Genomic DNA, 14492 nt, shown 5'->3' with positions numbered 1-14492 from the left:
GAGATCTCAGAGCAAAGGAGTTAGTCACCCGTCAGACGGGAGCCAACCTTAAGATGGTTATAATGCAATAACAGAGAGGTGTGCACCACCTACTGGAGGGAGAATTCATATAAAAACCCACAAAAATGGACCCCAGAGAAACGGCATTACTTTGCTTAAGAATTAAGACTATAATGTATTCTGAAGTGAGGAAAATAGAGTTTGAATTTTGAAAAATATATACATCAAAGAAAGCACAGTAAGTCGCGCACCAAATTCTAGCCATAAAAATATTCGAATTATAAAGTTCACTCAAAATGTTTATTAAATCCCTAACATATAAAGGAAGAAATACTATTTAGTGTACATGCTTTTTTGAGATACAGTCAACTAACTGCTTAATTACTGGAATCCCATTTTGTTCGCTTTGTGCTCAATAGCTTATTCCAAAAAAACCCTCAGAGAAGGTTTGTAAAGATAGCTGAAAGGAAATTTAAAGGACCTATCCAAATAAAACTTATCGATGGTTTTGAGCCTACAGGTCACACTCAAGTGCTGCATGAAACTATAGAGGGAATGCAGAGTTGCAAATTCGCAATAACATGCCTTTATTTCCCAGCAATATTTTATTCCAAATTCTGGAAGACAAAAACCGATAATTCTTCCTTAAAACTGATTTGAGTGAACAAGTTAATGCCAAGATGAGGATGAAGTAATGAGCAGAGATGAGCTATAATAATTTTAGTAGGTACGTTTCAGTACAGTATCATTTTGTAAGGCTGGTCATAGAAACTTTTTTAAAACAGGGCTGCAGAATTACAAACGAAGGCTGCGCTGTGTCAAAAAAATGCCATATTGCAAGTTTAAGGTTACTGGCCAATTCAGCTCCATTGCACACACTGCATTCATTTATAACTATCGTTATATGTATTATGGAAATGCCTACGAGCCTCCAGCAGGTCGGTGTCACATCATGCTCCCAGCTGCACAGACACCGAACAAACAGGTGGTCCACGCCTGGAGGAGCTTACAGTTGAAATATAAGATGGGAGACAATAGTTAGGCACAGCCAAAGATGGGGACACAAGATAATAATGAGATAATGCTGGTCACAAAGAAAAGTGGTGATGCTAGAGTCTCTCTCCTCCCACCTAATCATTTTTTAGGTTTGCTGTATGCATTGTGGCAGAGAAGTGGTTTAAAGGACAGATTTGAAGATGGGCACTGGGGTGGTTTTGCATGAAGAGCTCCTGCCAAGGAGAAGTGATGTGGGAGAGACGCTCACATCCGACCCACCTGAAAATTTAACAAACGGGTAATGAAAACTGGAGTCATTTGCTAAGTGGAGAGAGACGTCAGAGGCTTGAGACAGTGAGAGATGACAGACCGGGTGAGAATTGGCTGCCAAGCGTCTTAGAAGTACAGAGGTTGTGTTTCATGCAGTGGAGAAGGAGATATTGGCTGAAGGGTGGTATGGTCAAAAACAAGGAACCAGGAAAAATTATCTTTGCAGTAGTGCTTAAATGGATATAGAAAGGTAAGACAGGCTTTTTCAAGGCTAGAGAGGAAGAAGCTGAAGTAAGTTGAGACATAAAAAGAGGAAAGGGTGGAGGAAAGGTTTGTGTTTCTTAAGTTGTGTGTTTAGTTAACTGTGCAAATAGCTATACTTTTGTTAATGTGAAATATATCCTAAAATATGGCTCTAAACCCATGGGCTTTTGCATGTCCTATGATTTTCTGGTAACTTGATAACGCTAAAGTTACATTAACAACAGTTGTTTTACATTTGTTTTTTAAAGGGAAAGAAAAAAAAAGTGCCTGCGTGTAGTGTAAATATAGTATTCCCTACCTCGAAAGATTACAAAAAATCACAAGTCAAACTATAAAAACCGTGAAATTAGGGGAAAAAAGACCTGTCTATAGTGTTCCGGTCTACGTTTTTGAAGCAGACTTAACTCCCCCATGCCTGTAGCGCGAGAAACCATTAGTGTTGCCAGCTCTCTTGAATTTATTGACTACGGGGATTTCTACCCATGCTGCAGGCACCGACTCTGATGTCTGCCCTTCCCTTATGTCACTATTAATTCTTCCTTCCTGTCTTCAAATGAACCCTGTGACCCAGATCTCTCATCAGTTCAACCTCACATATGCCCAGCCCCAAATCAGCCCCTGACTCGCCGTCCTCACACTGTTCCACCTGGGATTATAAATCCATCTCCTGGGACCGGAGGAAACGCCTACAGCAGGGTTCCCTTCTACCTCTCTGCGGTCTGGGTGTTACAGGAAGAAGGGGGGTGGGGGGAAGAGCAGGAGACCTTGGAGCTCTTTCTGCTCCCTCCCTCTGCCTCCAGTGAGAATCGTGTTGAGATGCATCAAAGGGAGGAGAAAAGAGGTCCTCTTGCCTTCTGCAGCAGCTCGGAAGCCATCTGACTAGCGAGACCGGTAGCTGAAACCCAGAGAGGATGCACTCAGCAGTGACCTAAAGTGGCGAGAGCTGCTGGGGACCTAAGTGGTGTTCCCAAAGTGACGATGGCAATATCTTCCCCCTGAGCGGTGGAGATCCTGAGCAGCAAGAGGTGATGGAGACTCCAGAGGTGCTTACAGGGAGGGGACAGGTGGTGATCCCCATGGGCAGCAGGCGGCACACCTCCACTGCAACCCCCAGCAGCGCTCACGGAGCAGCAGCAGTGATCCTGAACCCAAAAAGCAGTGGTCTCCAAAGAGGTGACCCCCCAAGTGGCAGCGTGACCTCCACAGTGACAGTCTCCCCCAGTGACCTGGAGGGAAACTTCTCTATCCCTGCCCTGGACAACGTAGCAACTCCCAGCATGGGAAGTGTGCAGTGAAGACTGCAATCAAAAACCCAGAAAGTTAACTATTTTCAGGTGTTTAATATTTAATACTCTAAAATGTTTGATATTTTAGGCTATCTGATATTTTGGAGAATTTAACATGTGGGGGAATTAATATTTAAGGCATTTAATATTATGAAGTGTTATTTTTTATTCGGGGTGTTGTTTTATAGTTGGGACGTTTTACAGTTGGGACGTTTGCTAAGGTTTGGTTACTTTCTTTTCCATTTAATGAACTTTTACACTCAGTTGGGGGTTCAACCTGCTTGCAAGTGGGGAACTTGTTCTTTCAGGACTTCCCACTAAATCACAGAATCACAGAAAATGAGGGTGGGAGGGGACCTCAGGAGGTCACATCTAATCCAACCCCCTGCTCAAAGCAAGACAGTCCCCAACTACATCATCCCAGCCAAGGCTTGGTCTACCAGGGTCTTTAAAAACCTCCAGTGTTGATTTTCCCAGGGTTCTGGGTTGGAGCTTGAGCCAACCCCCCCCACCCCAAATTTGCCACCGGGGCCTGGCAGAAGTGTTACATAAAACAGAAATGGAGCTTGAAATCCAAGTTAATGTAACATTAAGGCATCACACAAAAATAAGGAATTATAGAAGTGAAGATCCTAACTATTCACTCAACAGCACAACACGTGGCACATCCTATTCCTATTTTGCTGAATAAAGTATTGTTTAATCATTAGCATTTATGTCATAAAATGCCTACCATAAAGTACATAGGACAAGCAGTGCAGCTAAGCTCAATATCATTGCTCCTGGAGTTTTACCTTTTGCGCTTGTCTCTGTGACTACCTGTTGAACCGTAAATGCCAGGCAGTCCTATCAAAACGCAGGTCCATACAACACAAATAAGGCTCAATTACAAATTAAGTGTCATTAAAAGAATCTGCTGCAGGACACATTAACAGCATGGGAGGGTCTTTAGGGTCTAAGCTGTAACTGGAGGATGAAGGCAAGACATTAGTCTGATACCTCTTGTATTTGAATTTCCTTCTGCTGAAGATAATCCAAAGAGTTATGTGCCTAAGGATGCAGGGCAGTTAGGTTCTTCACAGCATTTCCCAATTCTAAAATAGCAAAAACAAAAAAACAAGGATGGTGAGATTCCTGGCGGAAAGCTTTCCTGGGAAAGAACACAAACTGCTTCCCGTTCCCTGGCGGGGCCTGAGCGCACATGGTCTCAATCTGCACCACCCCAGAGGGACAAGTAGGGAAGTTCACAAAGTAGGTCTGATAGGGGGAAGGAGCAAAACGGATACGACCCCATGGCACAGTTGGCGGCAAACTCGATAGTTCATAGAATCATAGACAATGGGGGCTGGAAGGGACCTCAGGAGGTCACATCTAGTCCAACCCCCTGCTCAAACCAGGACCAGCCCCAACTACATCATCCCAGCCAAGGCTTGGTTTATCCTCAGCCTTAAAAACCTTCAAGCATGGAGAGTCCACCACCTCTCTAGGTAACCTGGTCCAGTGCTTCACCACCCTCCTAGTGAGAAAGTCTTTCCTAATATCCAACCTCAACTTCCCTTGCTGCAACTGGAGCCCATCGCTCCTTGTTCTATCATCTGCCCCCACTGAGACCAGTCCAGGTCCATCCTCTGCAACCCCCCTGCAGGGAGTTGAAGGCTGCTATCAAACACCCCTCAGTCTGCTCTTCTTCACACTAAAGAAACCTTCTGCAGAAAAAAATAAATAGTTACATCAGAGATGCCACGTTTTCAATGGTTGGACCTTCAACTATGTTCTTGCTCTTGTTATTAGGCAAATCGATGCTTGTGTGTACTACGCATTCTCTACTGATAAAATGCACCTCAAAATGAAGGCGGGGTGTTCAGTCACCTGAGATATCAAGAAATTGTGTATCTTCTCCATCAATTCATGTCTTTATCAAGATTGGATGTCCACGTAAAATATCATCCAGTTCCATGAGAATTAGCGGGCTATATTGCTCATGCCTGTTCAAACTTTAATTCTGATTTGCTGGAGAATCACGTGGCAGCAAAGAGAACTAGCAGACGGCCACACTGTGTGGCAAGCTGCAAGCAGCCAAGACTTTTCTCAGGCCTCAGACTAAAGGAAGGAAGGGAGTTAAACCTTTCATAGAAATATTCTTTGCCCCAAAACCTGTTTTACAGTGATTTCCCATCCTCTCCCTCTCAAATGACAAGCTGGCTCCCAAGATAAAAATCAAGGAAGAGAAGAGCTGTTATCACTAAAATTAAAATAAAGAGCAGAGGAGAAAACTGGGAAAAACCCTGACTTACCTATTTTTTTTTTAAAAAGCAGCAAAAAAAAATCCTTTTATTTTATTTGCTTTACCATTCGCCTTCCTCACTCACCAAATACCCAGTTTAGGACCCAGGGCCTGCTAAGTTTTAAAACCCAGATGCTTTTGAATGATCCAAGCATCAAAAGATTCACCCGACTCATTTCTTCTAACCTCTGATCCAACCTTAGCTCATGCTTCCAAAAATAAAAAAGTCACCTTTAGGATAAAGCAAAATATAGAGCATACTAGCTGAGCAAAACAAATGGGATTTTCTTCAGAAAACCCAGGCAACCTGCCTACCTGCTTTTATAACCAGGGATCCTGGGTTTCTCGGATAAAAAAAAAAAAAAATCCCCAATTTTCAGATATAAAAAATAACCCCAAATCCACATATTTTGATGATTAAAATGCAAAATCTCTAATATATATACATATAAATACACACACATACACATATACCTATATGCATCTATAGCGCTGTTTCATTTTAAAGATGGAAAAATGTGGGTTTGGGGTTAATTTTTTTTATATCCAAAAATTGGGGATTTTTTTTTTTTTTTTTAAATCAGAGAAAACCAGGATCCCTGGTTTTAACTCAGCCAGCCTCTCTGGCAGGAGATGCTTGAGTGATGGCAAAAGGTGACGGGGTGAAAAAGGGGAGAAAACAAGAAGCCCAAAAGGAAGATATAAATCACAGCTTTTACTGAAGCGCCTGGAAGTACCTAGCACGAGGCGCGCGCACGATATTCTGTACCAGGCCTTTGGACGCGAGTCAAGCTGCAGGCTCGCTTTCATTCAAATATCCAAACACCATTAACATTGTTATGTCGAGTGCCCTTCACACAATGGAAATGGTTTTCGAACAGATCAGCCTCCTGGAAGTGTATTGTGCTACTGTATTGTGCCTTATAATATGCATATCTGTTGCTTGCAGGTCACCCATGTTTTAATATTAGAGTTTCTTATTCGTTATTCACAAGCCTCTGGTTCACAGTCCTAAGGAATCCTCCAATGCTAGCGCATGTAATCCCCGGGAGATACCGCAATTTCTGAGCGAATTCCAGCAGAAACAATGGACGTGGCAAATTTCATCACATCAAACTCTGCAACGCTGCAGCATTTCTCTCTCTCTCCGGGCACACGCTGTACTCAGAGCAGCCTGACCGCTTCAAGAGCTACCAAATATAACACAGCCTCATTTTAGCTTCCTTTCATGAATGCACACAATCATTTATCAAGACAACTTATGCTGTGGTTTCAGTTCCAAGAGCTTCAGCAACACTTCTTGAAAGTAGAAAAATGACTTACTTTTGTGATGGGGGGGAGAGGAGGAGGGAGAGCTGAGGCTGTTTAGGCACAGGAAAAGGAAAGAACAAAAAATAAAAATAAGCAGAACAAAATCAGCTTACAGCGCTCCCATCCTCCCGCAGACCAGCCGGCTGAAAAGCACTGCAAGGAGCGGGCTGAAGAGTCAGCCGTCCAGAAAAGCCGTGTGATCGTGTAGTCAAGCGAGCCTTTCCACTGCCCTGTCTTTCTGGTCCCACATACAGAAAGGGAGGTCTTTGTCAACTGCTGTTTCATTCAGCAAAGACAGCCTGACAGCTAAACTTGCTTCGGGTCCAAGTGTCAGAGCATTTGTTCTTCTGGGGCTGAAAAAAGTCAACAGCAACGAATAAACACAGCCAGGGCGGATCAAGGATTTTGAAAAGGAGGATGCAGATGGTGTGGTGCATCATCCCATGTAACACAGCACGCATTTTTGTCCAGTTAAAAAGAAAACAGGAGATTCGCTAATAAGTACAGGCCTAGAGCTAGATTATTCAATTTAAGATTTTAGCCAAAAAAGACCCCCAGAAAAACCTTATTGGAATGTGCATATATATACAATATTGGAATGTTGCTATATCATATATTATACATAAAAACACAACATACCTGGCAAAAATAAATCTCAAGATGTTGTTTCATTAGTCCTAGAGTCATTATAGTTATGAGTACATCTCTTGTTCAGATTCATAAAACAAAACCAAGCCTTCTTGAGCATCAGGACAGTGCCTCCAATGCCTCATTGAAAGTGATTTTCACCCCTGAGCTAGTGTTCACCTGAGTTAATATTTCCAGACCCGAGTTAATGTTTTTAGACAGAGTTTAAAAAAAAATCCAAACCAGTCTGCAGGACTGTGAAATGGGAGCTGCATTACTAGGAGCAGCTAACAGAGAGCAGAAGTAAGGGTAGCTGGAGTAGTGGAACCATTAAAGACCATTTAAAAGGAAAGAGGGTCATTAATACCTGTGAAATGAAGAGTTTAGAAGGAATCGAGCAAATTATAATGAGCCATTAAGTCAATTGACTCCACCTCTGCTGCCTGACTAGAAAAGCTGCCACAACTACCAGGGAACTGGCTTTAAACTTTGGATGAACCGGGAATCAAAGGAGGATGCAAGTGCACCCCAGATCTGCCCCGAACACAGCTCCTCCACAGTCCCAGTACGTGTATAACCATGCTCCGTGTGCCAGCTGGCAAAGGGATTCTCAATCCCTAAATTCCCCAACTGGATGAGATGAATGTCATCACTGGCTCTGCTTGCCTGCTATCCCCTCCTTGGATAGGGCTTGAAAACTTCCTTCCCAACCCAATGAATTCTGCTTTGAATTATGATAAAGTTCATTCCATTAATCTCCTTGCAATCCCACACAAGAAAAGGGCACCCTGCTATTGTATCTCTTCCCCCAGACTTGGGCTCCTTCCACTGGGAGATGTTCCCAGCCCAAGCCCTGCACAGTGACAGTAACTCGGCCCTTACAGCTTGTGCCTTGCCCACAAGATTGGCCACCGCCTTGGGCACTCTCCTTTCCTGCGTCTGCATCATCCATATCTGTAGGAATTACACCTGTCCAGTTTCTTGCTTATGCTTTTTACCTGCGGTTTTGGTACATAAAAGGTGTGATCTCTTCAAAGAGAGCTTTTGGACTTAGTTTTTGAGTAATGATGAGCTAAACAAAAGGCAGGTGTTTTCTCATAGATGTTGACTGGGTACATCTATCAGAGGTAAGAAGAGATAAACTGGGTTTTTCTGGTGAAGAGACTATGCTTTCTCAGGGTGGAGAGGGGCAAGAGAACAGGTACATAGAAAAAACATGAATGGAAAGCAGATAGAAAAGGCAAAAAAAGATGAAAAAATTCACTATGAGGAGGGAGCAGATGAGCAGAAATCCTTTCAGTATCCAACATCTTTTATTAACAGCTCTAGGCTTTAGACTGAAAAGTTCAATGTGCAGGTGAAACTTTTATTCCAGAAACCAGCAACACTAAGTCATAAAGCTGTACTCCAGGGTATTGTGTTTTAATATATACAGGAAACGAGTCGAGTCGGTTGTTCGCTAATGAAAAAGTCATAAACAAACATTAAAAAGATGCAAATGCGGAGAGGACAGCTGCTCTTCGGTAACTCTTCACGCGGGCACTGCTGGGAATCCTACCTATTCCTGTCCTCCGTGTCCATTCTCATCGCTCCCACCCGGCTTCTGCCTTTCCACTCAACTGCAGCGGCTCTCATTTCTCTCCAAGCCAAATCAAAGGGACTCCATTCCACCCTTCTCTCCTGGGCATCTCCGTGGCTTTCCATGCTGTCAGTCATTCCCTGTCCTTGAAATGTGGTCTTCAGTCTGCTTTTGCATTCGGTCCTTCCCTGGCCTGGCTCTTTTTGGTTGTTCTTTCAATGGGTTATTTGGGGAGATGCCCTCTCCCTCCCACTTCCTTTCGGAGGCCGTTCCTCAGGGCTCCTTTACAAGCACGGCTCCAAGTGCTTTAAGACCGCTCCACCAGATAGATAGGAGTTGTCCTGGAGAAGTTATTTAGGGGAAGTGTTTAATTGAATGTGAGAGGGAAAGTTTGCTTAATGTGCCCTGTGGTGGAGAGTCTGACAAGACTGCTCTTCTGAACGGACTTGCATTGCATTAGACAAAGCAGTGGAGACCTCTCAGGAATCCTCCAGGCACCTGAAGTGACAAACACGAGCAAAAAAGATACGCTTTTTTGTATTTTACCGTAATTGGAAGCATAATGCTTCGAGGAACCGTAAAGGCTCTGATGAAGACTATTTCATCCATCGACAAGCATGACATTGTTGATTGAACATGTTTTAACACTGCATTGTCAGTACCAGCCAGAAGTGTGCTAGAAATGTTATGGCGGGCACCTGGAGAAAGGACTTATCACCCCCTTTAGAAAGATGTGAAGCTTGACTCTGAAGAGTCCAAGAAGCAAAAAAACCATTAAGGCCGCGTCCAGACGTGCACGGGCATTAGGTTCCCCCGGCACAACTAGCAGCAGCGCATCTTGTACCGCCACTCGTTGTCCCCAGGGAATGCCTGTGCCACGTGCCCTCTGGCGTGCGACAAGTTGCCCTGGGTGGGGTAGGGAAGCCTGACCTGGGGTCCCAAGAGCCTCCCGGGGCTGCAACAGTGGAGATCCAGGTGCACGGAGCCTGGCTGGTAGCAGAGTGCGGATCCGGCTAACGAGGCTCTGGCTTTGGATAGTGCATGCTGCCGTTGCATGCGCCACTCCACCTTTTTTCCCCACGGGTTTTTTTGACCCCTGGATATCCAGGAATCAAAAAAACCCCTCCACACTGCTCCCTTGCAGCGCAGAGAACTCAACATGCAATATGTGCATACTGCACATGTGCATACCGCACGGCCGCACTCGTCTGGATGCAGTCTAATTGCTCAAACACACAAATCAAAATTAGTCATATTGTTTGCTCTGAAGAGGATGGAGCAGAGGGTCCTTTTTCTCCTACATGCTTCTTTCTCTCCTCCCCTTGCTGCTGTTAATAGTTGACATCTGTAGGGGAGGCTGAATATTACATCTGCTCACGGGGGGCTAAGCTATGAGCAGAAAACCCTCAGCACCGGGGCCCCATTGCCTTCTCCAAAGAGGGCTTTTTGTTCGGTTTTGCTTTGTTTTTGAAAGGCCGCTCTTGCTTTCTTATCCCATTTTCTCCTCAGGCTCAGCTCAAAAGCAAGTCCCAAAGGCGCCATCGCCACCTGTTTCCTTCCTACCTGTGCTTCCCGCACGGAGGTCCATCACAGGACAGTACGCGCTGACTCAATGTCTGCATTTTCGATGCTCTTCAAGACAAAAGATCTATTTCACGGTTTCTGCTAAGTCCTTGACCCCTCTGGGATGATAAAACAGCATTAGCTAGAGCTGTTCAAAATGTAGCTTATAGAGGGGGGGGGATTTTTCTTGAGAGGGAAGGGGTGGTGGGAAGAAAAGAAAACCTGTTCAACAGCACTGGGAAGGATGTCAGGCTCTGCGAGCGTTGAACTCTGTCCCAAGAGGTGCGTGCGAGCAGGCTGATTTTATTTTTCCAAAAAAGCTAAAATACCTGATGAAACACAGAGATGGAGTCTTAGGGCTTCTTTGTGACGCATCCGTTCACCCCACACCAAGCAGGTCCTGGAACGAGTAACACCACCTAGTCTCGGAGCAAAGAAAGAAGCTGGCTCTCAAGAGCAGTACTGTAAAGAGCTTCTAGACCAGGACACCAGCCCCAAGCACCCATCTCCAACGGGGTCAAGAAAGGCAGCTACTACCCAGCCACTGCTACTGCCTTGGTCACACAACCCAGTTATTTAGGCCTTTACTCAAGAAAGTAGCCTTCGCCATCCTCCTGGTATCAGCAGTCTTGATTTGGCAGCTTGGCATAAAACCAGATCTAAAAGGGTTTAAAAAAAACCAACCCAGCTACACATTCCCTTCCCTTTGCTCCCTACAAATTCCCACCCACTCTGCACGTGCACCAGGTTTTTCCAACGACCTGTGCTGTAAAACTAACCTGCTTGCTTTCAAACCACGACTTTTCATGGGGATGATGATAACTTTCTATTCTCCGCAGCACCGTCAGCGACCTCCTTTCCAGAAGCAAAGTTGCCCTCTGCTTTAGGAACGTAGCCCACTAACTGATTCCAAGTATTCCCTAGTTTCTGTGAAGCCGAGGCATAGCGAGGCGCCTCTGCACCGTGGACGGTGCCAACTATCACGGTACTGATTGTATCAGCACAATGAGCCACCTCTATGGTCACAGCTATTTTTGAGCAACCCCCAGCTCCTGCCCCTGCCACGTGCCTCTCAGTTACAGTACTACTCTGTAAGGTATATTTGCCCAAACTTCCAGTTATTCCAACTTTCCTAATTATTACATGATGGCCTCTGCTTTATTTTTAGACAATTTACCTTTATTGACTTCAGCAAGGAATCCTAACAAAGGATTCCAGCATTGTGCTACAGATCGAATCTCCCTTTTTCCAGCGAGCAGAAACCCAAATCATTTCACATTTCCTTATCACGTGCAATTCTTGAAGCCACCCGGTTAGGAAATAAAAGCTGTCACCTCAATCTGTGACTTTTGTGGGCTGGGGTTCTTTAATAAATGTACCACCTCAAATACTGTAGCAATATTAGTGCTTTGAATTGTATCCCTCCCTTCTCAGAGCCAAGACCAAGTTCCTTTCCTTTGTTTTGGGAGTCGCTGTGCTATGATGGTCTTATAGTTGCAATTACTTTTTCATAATAATCTCCCTTTCCTCTCAATTCTTTTTTGTCCTCCTTTCTACAAAATTAGACTCTGATAGCAGGGACTGGGTAAAGGGACTATAAAATAGATTAAAAATAAATTAGAACATAAAGATAAAAAAAAAACCTGCATTGCTAGGTTAACGATTGCTATAATGATAATGTAGTGCTAGCATAATTAGATTCAAGGAAGTACACTCAACAACTAGTCACCAAATGAAAATAAGCATTCACTGACTGTCTAACACACTAAAGAATTCAAATACCTAACTGCGAACGCTCTTTTTATTAGGTTGGACCTGAAGCCAGAACTCCTCCTACCCATAAATTCTCTTTCTTTAAGATCTTCTGTGCCACTTGAGACATAGAAGTGACATTTTTCTCCTACACACAAGATAATGCTTACTAAAACCAGGACTTACTAAGGCTGGGATTTGCAAAGGAGCCTAAACAAATGTTAGGACCTGAAATCCAATTCAATGGCATCAGTAGGTGTTGGGTGTCTAATTCCTTTTACTCCCTGAAAAAATCCAAACCTTGATATATAGCTTCCATTCTACCCATCGAACAATTAAATCCAAGACCGAAAAGAGAATGAGGGCCTTATGTAAAGGGAAGCTACATAACCAAATTATAGGATTTTGTTAGAAACACCCGAAAAGCCAACCCAAGAGAGACAAATCCCACACATCCCTGTGTATAGGCTTTGTTTGGATTGCTGGTCTAATTTATTTCAGGGGGTCCTTCAGACCTGACTGTAGGCTCCCTGTAAGCAGGTTACTCTCCCATGAGCATTAAAATAACAATTCGCACATCCCAGGGAATGTCAAAGGCATCTAGCTCAAGTCTACCCTAAAGCTTCCTTCAACCAACCCTTTCTCTTCCAGTGAAGAGTCTTCCCTCCATTCTTGATGAAAGGGGCTGAGATAAAGTGATCAATCATCCCACATCCTCTGGAACATAACCAAGTTTCAAGGCTGTGTCTTGGTGTCCCCCAAGAGCCCCCAAGTGAGAACTTTATCCCAAATTTGGAAAATTGTGATGCCAGGCAGCATCCTCCTCCATTTCAGCAGTGCTTAATTAGCTTGCTTGCAGAGTCACCGCACTGCAGTTATGCTAAGTGGAACCAGAAGCGATGCTGACTACTTCACATAGTGGAGATCCACCCAGTGTGCAGGTCTTGCCCCTAGATTAAACACGATTCATAGAAGTTAGGGTTGGAAGGGACCTCAGTAGGTCATTGAGTCTGACTCCCTGCCCTGGGCAGGAAAAAGCGCTGGGGTCAGACGACCCCACCCAAGTGTTTGTCCAGTCTCCTCTTGAAGACCCCCAGGGTAGGGGAGAGCGCCACCTCCCTTGGAAGCCCATTCCAGATCCTGGCAACCCTTCCTGTAAAGAAGTTCTTTCTAATGTCCAGCCTAAATCTGCTCTCCGTCAATTTGTGGCCATTGTTCCTAGTTACTCCAGGGGGTGCCCTAGTAAATAGAGCACCTCCTATTCCCTGCTGCCCTCCCCTGATGAATTTATAGGCAGCCACAAGATCACCTCTCAGCCTTCTCTTGCAAAGGCTGAAGAGATCCAGGTCCCTCAATCTCTCCTTATAGTGCCTTACCTGCAGGCCCTCAACCATATGAGTGGTCCTCCTCTGAACCCACTTGAGATTGTGCACATCCCTCTTGAAGTGCGGCACCCAAAACTGGACGCAGTACTCCAACTGCGGTCTGACCAGTGCCGCTTGGAGGGAAAGTATCGCCTCCCTGGACCTGTTCGTCATGCACCTGCTAATGCATGATAAAGTGCAGTTAGCCTTGTTGATCACTTCGCCACATTGACGACTCATGTTCATCTTGGTGTCAACTATGACTCCAAGATCGCTGCTGTGCTGCCGAGAAGGTCACCCCCCAGCCTGCAAGTCTGTTGCTGGTTCATTTGCCCAGGATGCTTTAGCTTGAGTTAGTAATGCCATGGGTCATTAGCCTGAGGGTAATTAACACAATCCAACATGCTCAGATGTGTCAAAAAAAACAGAAACGGTAACTAGAGAAGAAACGGTCTTGGATCATTGTCTTATAAATATCGACAACAGGAAAATAGGGAAGCTAGGAACCAGTGACAACACACCACTTCATCCAGTAAATGATGACTGGAATCCCAGAATACAGCCGTGCCAGGGTATTACGACTTCATAGGAACAAGTTTTGAGGAATTAATTTGTAGAACAATTAAGATGTAATCAGAGGCAGAATTAAAAACCACTCCAGATGAGAAGATGAATAACGACTGGAACGTATCGAAGGGCCAGCTCATGTGCATGCCCTCTGAAAAGTTCAAAATTAGCTGCAGTGATCCAAAATAGCACCTCTCGCAACAAGGTGCTATCTTAAAGTGTTTTACTTTTTGTTACGTGTGCATGGGGACATGGGACCCATAGGTCCTCCAGAATCCCACAGGGCTCTGCTCTCCTCCACGATAGGGAGGGAGGGAGGGAGGAAGAAGAGGGGAGAGCAAGGACAGACCCCCCCTGCCAACTCCCAGAGAACCTTCTACCACCAAAGCTAGTTTCTCCAGCAGCGATCCCCTCCACCTCTCTGCTCTGCTGAGACGGGGACAGGGGAGGTCAGGGGATTGGGTCTGGAACGTCAGATCCCAGCAACAGGGAACACCTGCTGCTCCCTTCCTGCTGCCAGGCTCCTGCTTACCTCTCCACTCCGATGTCCTCTGTCCTCCCTTCTACCTCCCCATCCTGTTCAGGGAGCACAGAGGGAGGTGGGACAGGGCCACAGGGTTGCTGAAGCC

The 14492-nt window shown here is 44.9% G+C and overlaps 1 protein-coding gene across 2 annotated transcripts in view; it reads right to left on the bottom strand.

Annotated features, from left to right (window-relative positions):
- FAM168A (family with sequence similarity 168 member A) overlaps positions 1-3912 on the bottom strand; it is a 250361-nt gene extending 246449 nt beyond the window's left edge. For both annotated transcript variants that reach the window (XM_025209371.1, XM_006028064.3), the window contains exon 1: positions 3816-3912. The gene's annotated coding sequence lies outside the window, so the exon portion shown is untranslated. The remainder of the gene's footprint in view (positions 1-3815) is intronic.
- Between the last annotated feature and the right edge of the window lie 10580 nt (positions 3913-14492).

The sequence above is a fragment of the Alligator sinensis genome, unplaced genomic scaffold (genome assembly GCF_000455745.1).
Source record: "Alligator sinensis unplaced genomic scaffold, ASM45574v1 scaffold594_1, whole genome shotgun sequence".
Classification (NCBI taxonomy): Eukaryota; Metazoa; Chordata; order Crocodylia; family Alligatoridae; genus Alligator; species Alligator sinensis.
Note: the sequence above shows the minus strand (reverse complement) of the source record. Positions and strands in the feature narration are given on the sequence as shown.